The sequence below is a fragment of the Cicer arietinum genome, chromosome 2, assembly GCF_000331145.2.
Source record: "Cicer arietinum cultivar CDC Frontier isolate Library 1 chromosome 2, Cicar.CDCFrontier_v2.0, whole genome shotgun sequence".
In the NCBI taxonomy this organism is placed as follows: domain Eukaryota; kingdom Viridiplantae; phylum Streptophyta; class Magnoliopsida; order Fabales; family Fabaceae; genus Cicer; species Cicer arietinum.
The window spans coordinates 41,936,599-41,945,013 of NC_021161.2; positions in this window are offsets into that span (position 1 = coordinate 41,936,599).

Below are 8,415 nucleotides of genomic sequence, written 5' to 3' on the forward strand. Positions count from 1 at the left end.
TATATATATATATATATATGTGTGTGTGTGTGTGTGTGTGTGTGTGTGTGTGTTGGAAAGGAAAAGGAAGGAAAAAGGACAAAAAGAAAACGTTTCCCCTGCCTCGCGGATTCATCTCCCTCGTTCTTCCTTTTTTTCTTCTTTTGCTTCAAGAAAATAAACTCAAGGCTTGGTGGGTGAGAAAGAAGAGATTTCCCAGCTTCCTTCTTATCTGATTCGAAAACCAAGAAAACTGTGTTAGGGGTTTTTAAAACCGTCAAACACAAATCTCCGCTTTTCTTCGACTTATGAGCTTCATTTCGAGAAGTGACAAAAGGAAAAGTTGCTCATCTCCACGCTATGGTGCTAGTGAATCAACTTTGGAAGCGATGACGTGAGCAAAGTTTTTACCGAAATTAATCGCGGTGCCGTAATCGCTTCTTAAAGCTACCGTTAAGGTAAGAGCTCCTTACAAATTTTTAGCTTGCATATAGGATACTATATGTGTATTTGTGGAGTTGGAATTTGGTGAAATTGATGTGTGATTTTGTGGAAAAGGATTTTAATTCATTTATGTGTGTTTTGAGGAAATTAAAGTTGATATGTTTGAGGTGTGGTCACGTGATTTATGTTTGAAAATGAGGAAATTATACTGGATTGATGATTGAACTTGGTGTTGATTTTGTGGAATTTGAATTGATCGAATTTAATGTAAATTGTGGATTAAATTGCTTGCGTATGCTCTGTGTTGAATTTGAAAATCATTAGTGTTAAATGAGTATTAAAAACAGGAAATCTTTTAATATATGCATTTACTTAATGATTGTCATGGAAAGAGTCAAAGTATGCTCATGCATTTCACAGTATATGGTGACCGCGATGGTGCCATGGTGATAGTGGTGACCGTGATGGGCCACGAGATGATGCCATTAAACAGTACTGGTCTGTGATAGGCGGTACGTTTACGATTTACACTTTTTAGTAAATCGTGCTGATCCGTGATAGGTGGCACCTCGGTAAACAGTACTGGTCTGTGATAGGCGGTACGTTTACGATTTACACTTTTTAGTAAATCGTGCTGATCCGTGATAGGTGGCACCTCGGTAAACAATATTGGTCTGTGATAGGCGGTATTTTACAATTTACGCTTTTTAGTAAATCGTGTTGACCCGTGATAGGTGGCACCTCGGTAATTAGTACCGGTCTGTGATATGCGGTACAATTATGATTTACGCCCCTTCGAGGAGGGTTTTGGTTCGAATTCCAGAATTCATGCATTTTGGCATATACGCATTGCATTAGGGTGCTTGACACGCGAGTCATGTTTGATATACTATGATGATTGTATATGTATGCTCAGTTGTTGTTGTGATTGTGTCGTAATTGGTAAGTGTGATTGTTTGGATTTGTTTGTAAGTGTTGATTGAATGCAAAACCATTTCGAAACTGAATTCTGCATTTTTCTGTAGTTGTATTTGAATACAAGGATGTTGTAGTCGAATACAGTTGTCCTGATTTTGCTACTGACTTATGAAACATCATTTTATTCGAATACAAGGAGGTTGTAGTCTAATATAGTTGTCCTAATTTTGCTACTGACTTACAAAATAACACTATTTGAATACAAGGATGCTGTGTTCGAATACGTCAGTGCAGTTTTGTTAAAAACTTCATTTTTAAACTTTGATTATGCACGTTTGGCATATGAAAACCCTTTCAAAGAGTATGCTAGGTTGAAAGGTTATTTTGTGCATTTAAAATTTAAAGGCTATGTGATATTTGTTAATTTTGGTTGGTGACCTTTACAATTATTGTGGAAATTTGGGCTTTGCCCTCATATGGGAACCAGGATCAAACTACCGGTTAGTACCCTGGAGATGGGAAGGTAGTTAGACATACCTGACCGATGCTGTGTCAGAAGGATCTTGCGGGGCGCATGAAGATCATCCGAGTTGTATAGTTTTTGTAGCATGATTAGATTAGATGGTAGTATAGGGATTAATTGTCTTTCTTTTGGAAATGTATTTATTTCAATTTGGAAGACTGTACCTATACCTCATATTGTCAGCTTGACTCTTATTTTGATGGGTCATTGTACCATTTTTTGATGCGACGTGGGGAAGCTTAAATTCTTGGGGTAATGCTTTTGTACAAGTGTCTGTCGGGAAAACCCAAGGGGTATGAGCTATGTCTGATAGGTCTCATAACACCGATGTATTTTACTGTTTAAATACTTTGGGTTTATATTTCAAAAACTATTTCCGCTGCTTATAAATATTTGTTGACTTTTGTCGTTATGTTACGACTAAAATATTTTATCCAAAAGTATTTCTTCCTTTAATTCTGAAATTCAATTTTTGTTTTGAAAAAAAAAAATGGGGTGTTACACAATTCAACAGTGTTGGCAAGGGGTGGGACTGAAATTCAAGCTTCTTCCCACAAGAATTTAGAAGGCAAACTTGATGAGCTTACATCTTTAGTAAAAAAATTGGCAATAGGTAAAATCCAAGCATTGGTCTGTTGTATTTGCACTTCTCTAGAGCATCCTACAGATTCCTGTCCTACATTGAAAGAAGACCCAATTGTTGATGCTCTTCAAGCATATGCAAGCAGCAAATATATACAATCCTCAAGCCAACTGTGATATGTCATCTAACAGGTACAATCCTGGTTGTAGAAATCATCCCAACCTGAGATGGGAGAATTCATCTGCACAACAGCAACCTAGGCAGTAGCAGCAACATATTCCTCAACAGCAAAACAATGCACCTTCATTAGAGGACCTCGTTAAGCAGATGGTTGTCCAGAATCTCAAATTTCAACAAAGAACATATTCCACCATTCAAAATTTGGACACAAAGATTGGTCAGCTAGCCACTTCAGTTAATCAATTGCAGACTCATGGGTCAAACCAATTGCATGCACAATCACTAGTAAATCCAAATGCTCCCAATGTGAGTGCAATTACATGGAGGTCTAGGAAAGTTGTTGAAATACCAAAGGTACTTGAAACTGCAGTGAAAAATAACAAGGTTGCTGAAGACACTTTGATACCTGAAACTGTTGATGTTGAGCAAAAATAAACCACTTCCTTTTCTTCAAAGGGCAGTGAAGACTAAGAAATGGACGAGAAAGATAAGGACAAGGAGATCCTGATACATTTAGGAAGGTGAAAGTGAACATTCCCCTCCTTGAAGCAATTAAACAGATTCCAAGATATGCAAAATTTCTAAAAGATTTGTGCACACACAAGAGAAGGTTAAAATGTAATGAAAGAGTAAACATGGGACAAAATGTTTTAACCCTCATTCATCCAATGACTCAAAAATGCAAAGATCCATGAACTTTTTTCATTCCATGTACCATAGACAATAGTCAATTTGAAAATGCTATGTTAGATTTAGGAGCTTCCATTAATGTTATGCCTACATCTATTTTTAACTCTCTTGCTTTTGGACCTTTATAGAGTACATGTGTTACCATTTAATTGGCGAACATGAGCAATGCTTGCCTGCTGGATTTGTGGATGATGTACTTGTTCGAGTTAATGAATTAATATTTCTTGCAGATTTTTACATTTTGGAAATGGAGGGAGATAATAAGTCCAACAGGGCGCATATCATCTTAGACAGACCATTCTTGAAAACTGCTAAAACAAAAATTGATGTGCATGGTGGAACTCAATCCATGGAATTTTGTGATAGCATTGTAAAATTTAACATCTTTGATGCTATGAAACAGCCCATGGAAGAGCATTCTATTTTTCAAATTGAATTGCTTGTTGATTTGGTTGATGACACTTACCCCGATATGTTTGCTACTGATTTTCCTTCATTGTCTAGTTTTGATGATACTTATACTTGTGAAGTTTATACAGATACTCAATTGTACTTTGTGTGTGCTGTGATCGAAACTGCCTTGCAGGTTCATCATTGTGCTGATATTGATATTTCTCCTAACATAATTGATTTTGTAGACTTAGCTTCGGCCACCAGTGTTGTACCTTCCATTGAACAACCACCGACCATAGAGCTTAAACCACTTCCTGAAAATTTTAAATATGCATATTTATAAGGAAGTGACAAGTTACTTGTGATTATTTCAGCCAAACTTGAAGATGAACTGGAAGAGAAGTTGTTGCATATTTTGAGAAAACACAAAAAGACAATCGCATAGACCTTGGCTGATATTCCTGGTATTAGCCCATCCATGTGTATGCATAGAATATTATTGGAGGATGGGGTAAAATCAGTCAGGCAGCCCCAAAGGCGACTTAACCCATTAATTTTGGATGTTGTAAAAAAAGAAGTGATCAAGCTCTTGCAAGCATACATTATATACCCCATCTCTAATAGTCAATGGGTGAGTTCGGTGCAGATAGTCCCTAAGAATATTGGACTCACAGTGGTTAAAAATGAAAATAATGAACTTATCTCCACACGATTGCAGAATAGTTGGAAAGTATGCATCGATTACAAGAGACTAAACCAGGCAACTAGAAAGGATCATTTTCCTTTACCATTCATTGATCAGATGCTTGAACGGTTGACTGGTAATTCACATTAGTGTTTTCTTGATGGTTTTTCTGGTTATTTTCAAATCCATATTGCACTAGAGGACCAAGAAAAGAACATGTTCACTTTCCCTTTCGACACATTTGCCTAAAGGAGGATGTCCTTTGGCCTATGCAATGCTCTTGGGACTTTTCAACGCTGCATGATTAGTGTTTTCTCTGACTTGATAGAAAATTGTATTGATGTTTTCATGGATGATTTTATTGTGTATGGTTTCTCATTTGATGCATGCTTGAAAATTTTAGATAGAGTTTTGCATAGATGTATTGAAACTAACCTTGTGCTGAATTATGAAAAATGTCATTTTATGGCTGAACAAAGCATAGTTTTGGGACATGTGATCTCTAAAAACGGGATAGAAGTAGATCCTTCCAAGATTGCTGTGATTTCTAATTTGCCTTACCTAACTTGCATCCGCGAGATTCGTTCTTTTCTTGGCCATGCAGGTTTTTATAGGCGCTTTATCAAGGATTTCAGCAAGATAGCTCTTCTGCTGTCAAATTTGCTGCAAAAAGATGTCAGTGTCACCTTTGATGACAAATGCAAGAAGGCGTTTGATTTCTTAAAGGCAACACTGACCTCTACTCCCATAATTCAGCCACCCAATTGGACCATCCCTTTGAAATTATGTGTGATGCATCTAACTATGCAGTGGGAGCAGTCCTTGCACAAATGGTTGGTAAGGCTGCCCATGTTATTTATTATGCTTCTAGGACTTTAAATTATGCACAGACTAATTATATTACCACTGAAAAGGAACTTTTATCTATTGTTTTTGCACTTGATAAGTTTATATCGTATTTGTTAGGTTCGAAGGTAGTTGTTTTTACTGACCATGCAGCTTTGAAGTTCTTGCTGAAGAAACCAAAAGCAAAACCGAGATTGATCTGGTCGATGGTGTTACTGCAAGAATTTGATTTAGAGATTAAAGATAAGAGTTGAGCTGAAAATTTGGTGGCAGATCATTTGAGCAGAATAGAAATGGATGAAGACCTCATCCCCATTCAAGATGACTTCCCTGATGATCAACTGCTACAGTTGCGTGAGATAACTCCTTGGTTTGCTGATTTAGTTAATTACTTAGTTGATGGAGTCCTTCCTGCAGATGCATCCAGAACACAAATACACAAACTTAAAAGTGATGTCAAATACTATGTGTGGGATGATCCATATATGTGGAAATTATGTAGTGACCAGGTGATTAGACGATGTATTTCCCACCATGAGAATTGACCCATTCTTCATTTTTGTCATGTCTCTCAAGCTAGGGGACATTTTTGTCCTCAATGAACATCAAGAAAAGTCTTAGACTCGAGTTTCTTTTGGCCCACTTTGTTTAAAGATGCTTTTGAGACTTGCAAAACTTGTGAACATTGCCAAATAGCAGGAACAACAATCACTCATAGGAGTGAGATGTCTCAACAACCTATGCTTTTATGTGAAGTATTTGATGTGTGGGGCATTGACTTTATGGACCCTTTTCATATATCTTTTGGTTTTGTCTATATTTTACTAGCTGCTGATTATGTTTCGAAGTGCGTGGAAGCAATACCCACTAGGACTAATGATTCTAAAGTTGTTGCAGATTTTATCAGATCAAATATTTTTTGCAGGTTTGGAATACCCCGAGCCATCATAAGTGATCAAGGCACTCATTTTTGCAACCGCACCATGGACGCTTTGCTTCGGAAGTATGGGGTTGTACACAGAGTTTCTACACCTTATCATCCCCAGACTAATGGGCAAGCTGAAATCTCAAACAGGGAAATCAAATCGATCTTAGAAAAAATGGGGCAGCCAAACAGGAAAGACTTGAGCCACCGACTTGAAGAAGCTCTTTGGGCTCATAGAATAGCCTACAAAACTCCAATAGGGATGTCCCCTTATTGACTTGTGTTTGGTAAGGCATGTCACATCCCAGTGGAAATAGAGCATCGTGCTTATTGGGCGGTCAAGAGTTGTAACATTGAGTTGGAGAAATCAGGTTTGGAGAGAAAGCTTCAATTGCAACAACTTGAAGAGCTTAGACTTGAAGCTTATGAGAACTCTCAGATCTATAAGGAGAAAACTAAGTACTTTCATGATAAGATGATTTCTAGGAAGGAAGTTCCCATTGGTCAAATCTTTTTATTGTTCAAGTCCCGTTTTAAAATTATGGATGGGAAACTTCGATCAAAGTGGATTGGTTCTTTTGTTGTTACTAACATTTTTCCTCATGGTGCAGTGGCAATAAAAAGTGAAAACACCGAGAAAGTGTTCAAAGTAAATGGACAACGCCTCAAGCTATTCCATGAGAGCTTTGTGCTTGAAGATGCTACCATAGAAGAACTCTCATTGGAAAAGTCCACCTACACTGAGGTTTGAACATAGATCTCATTTTCCTTACTCTTATTTTATACTTGTTACTTTAATTGAGGACAATGTGTAATTTAAGTGTGGGGTATTATTTAGGATTTTAGTATTTAAGATTTTATTTGATATATTTTAAAAAAAATAAAAGAATAAAAAGTAATAAAAATAAAAATGGACATTGCACTGCATGATTTTTCATCAGATTTTGTGGTTGTAAATGTTGAGAGTTTGTTTGGACTAACATGATTGGATAGTATCATTGCATTCTTGATAAAATAAATTAAATTAAAATGCTAAATTGTGTATCATTTGTGATAGGTCATTAACCTTTTTGAGATTTTTTAGCCTTATTATGAATGAAATGCATTTTTACATATTTTTTTCTTGTGTGTTATATCACTCATGATTGCTAGTTACGCCATAACTTGACTTGACACTTGCCCGCATGAATATATTGAAATGATCTAGCATTTGTTTCTTAATTAAGCTACTAGCCAAATAATCTTACCCCACAATTATCCATTTGTTTAAGCCCCTTTGATTCTAATTATCTCATTCTTTGTTATATATTTCATTACAAGCCTAAAAGTGAAAAACAATGAATTGACCCAATCTTGGTGGATAAAGGAGTCTTTCCTTAAATAAGTGTAGATGTGCTCAACTTGTTTGTTTAAATTTGAGGTTATGAAAAAAAAATAGAGAGAAAAAGAAAGAATATATATATATATATATATATATATATATATATATATATATATATATATATGAGGAAAAATGGGTGTGTGAGCAAAGAGAGTGTGAAAATAAAAGTCAATGATGTTTTGTTAAGTTACTTCTTAATGTTGTTTTTCTTTCTTAATCATTACTCATTTATCCTCTTTGATTTTCAGCCCTAGTCTCTTTAGGATTATCTCACTCTAACCTTGGCCACGTTACAACATGAATAAAGATATTTTGATCATTATGTGCATGTGTTTCAAATATAGATTATGGAGGCTTGCCAAGTCTATAGATTATGTGCATGTGTTTCAAGATGTGCTTTGAGTGTAAACAGTAGTCCAAACACTTTGAGAGAATTTTATATCCTGGGAGGACTCTACCACTTATGATGCATTCTTTAGTTAACTTGTCCTTTTGTTTGCCTTGGTTGTGATAAAAAAAATTATTCATGATTGCCTTATCACAACCAAGGCATAAGGCAATCATGAATAATTATTCACCACTTTGCATTCATAAGAATATTTGGAATTGCATGGATTGGTTTGCTCGGAGTGCAAAGGTTTAAGTGTGAGAGAATTTGATCATACCATTTGGGCACATGTTTCTAGCTTTTTAGTTTGATATTTTAAAAGCTCTTTATAGCCTAGATTAATATTTTTAGCTTGTTTCTAAACTTTGGATGAATTTGAATTATAATTTTATTATTTGTATTTTGACTCTTGTTCGCTCTATAGGCCATAAATTAAGCTCTGAATATTGGATTAGCGCATACGAGTAGGCGTTGGAAAGC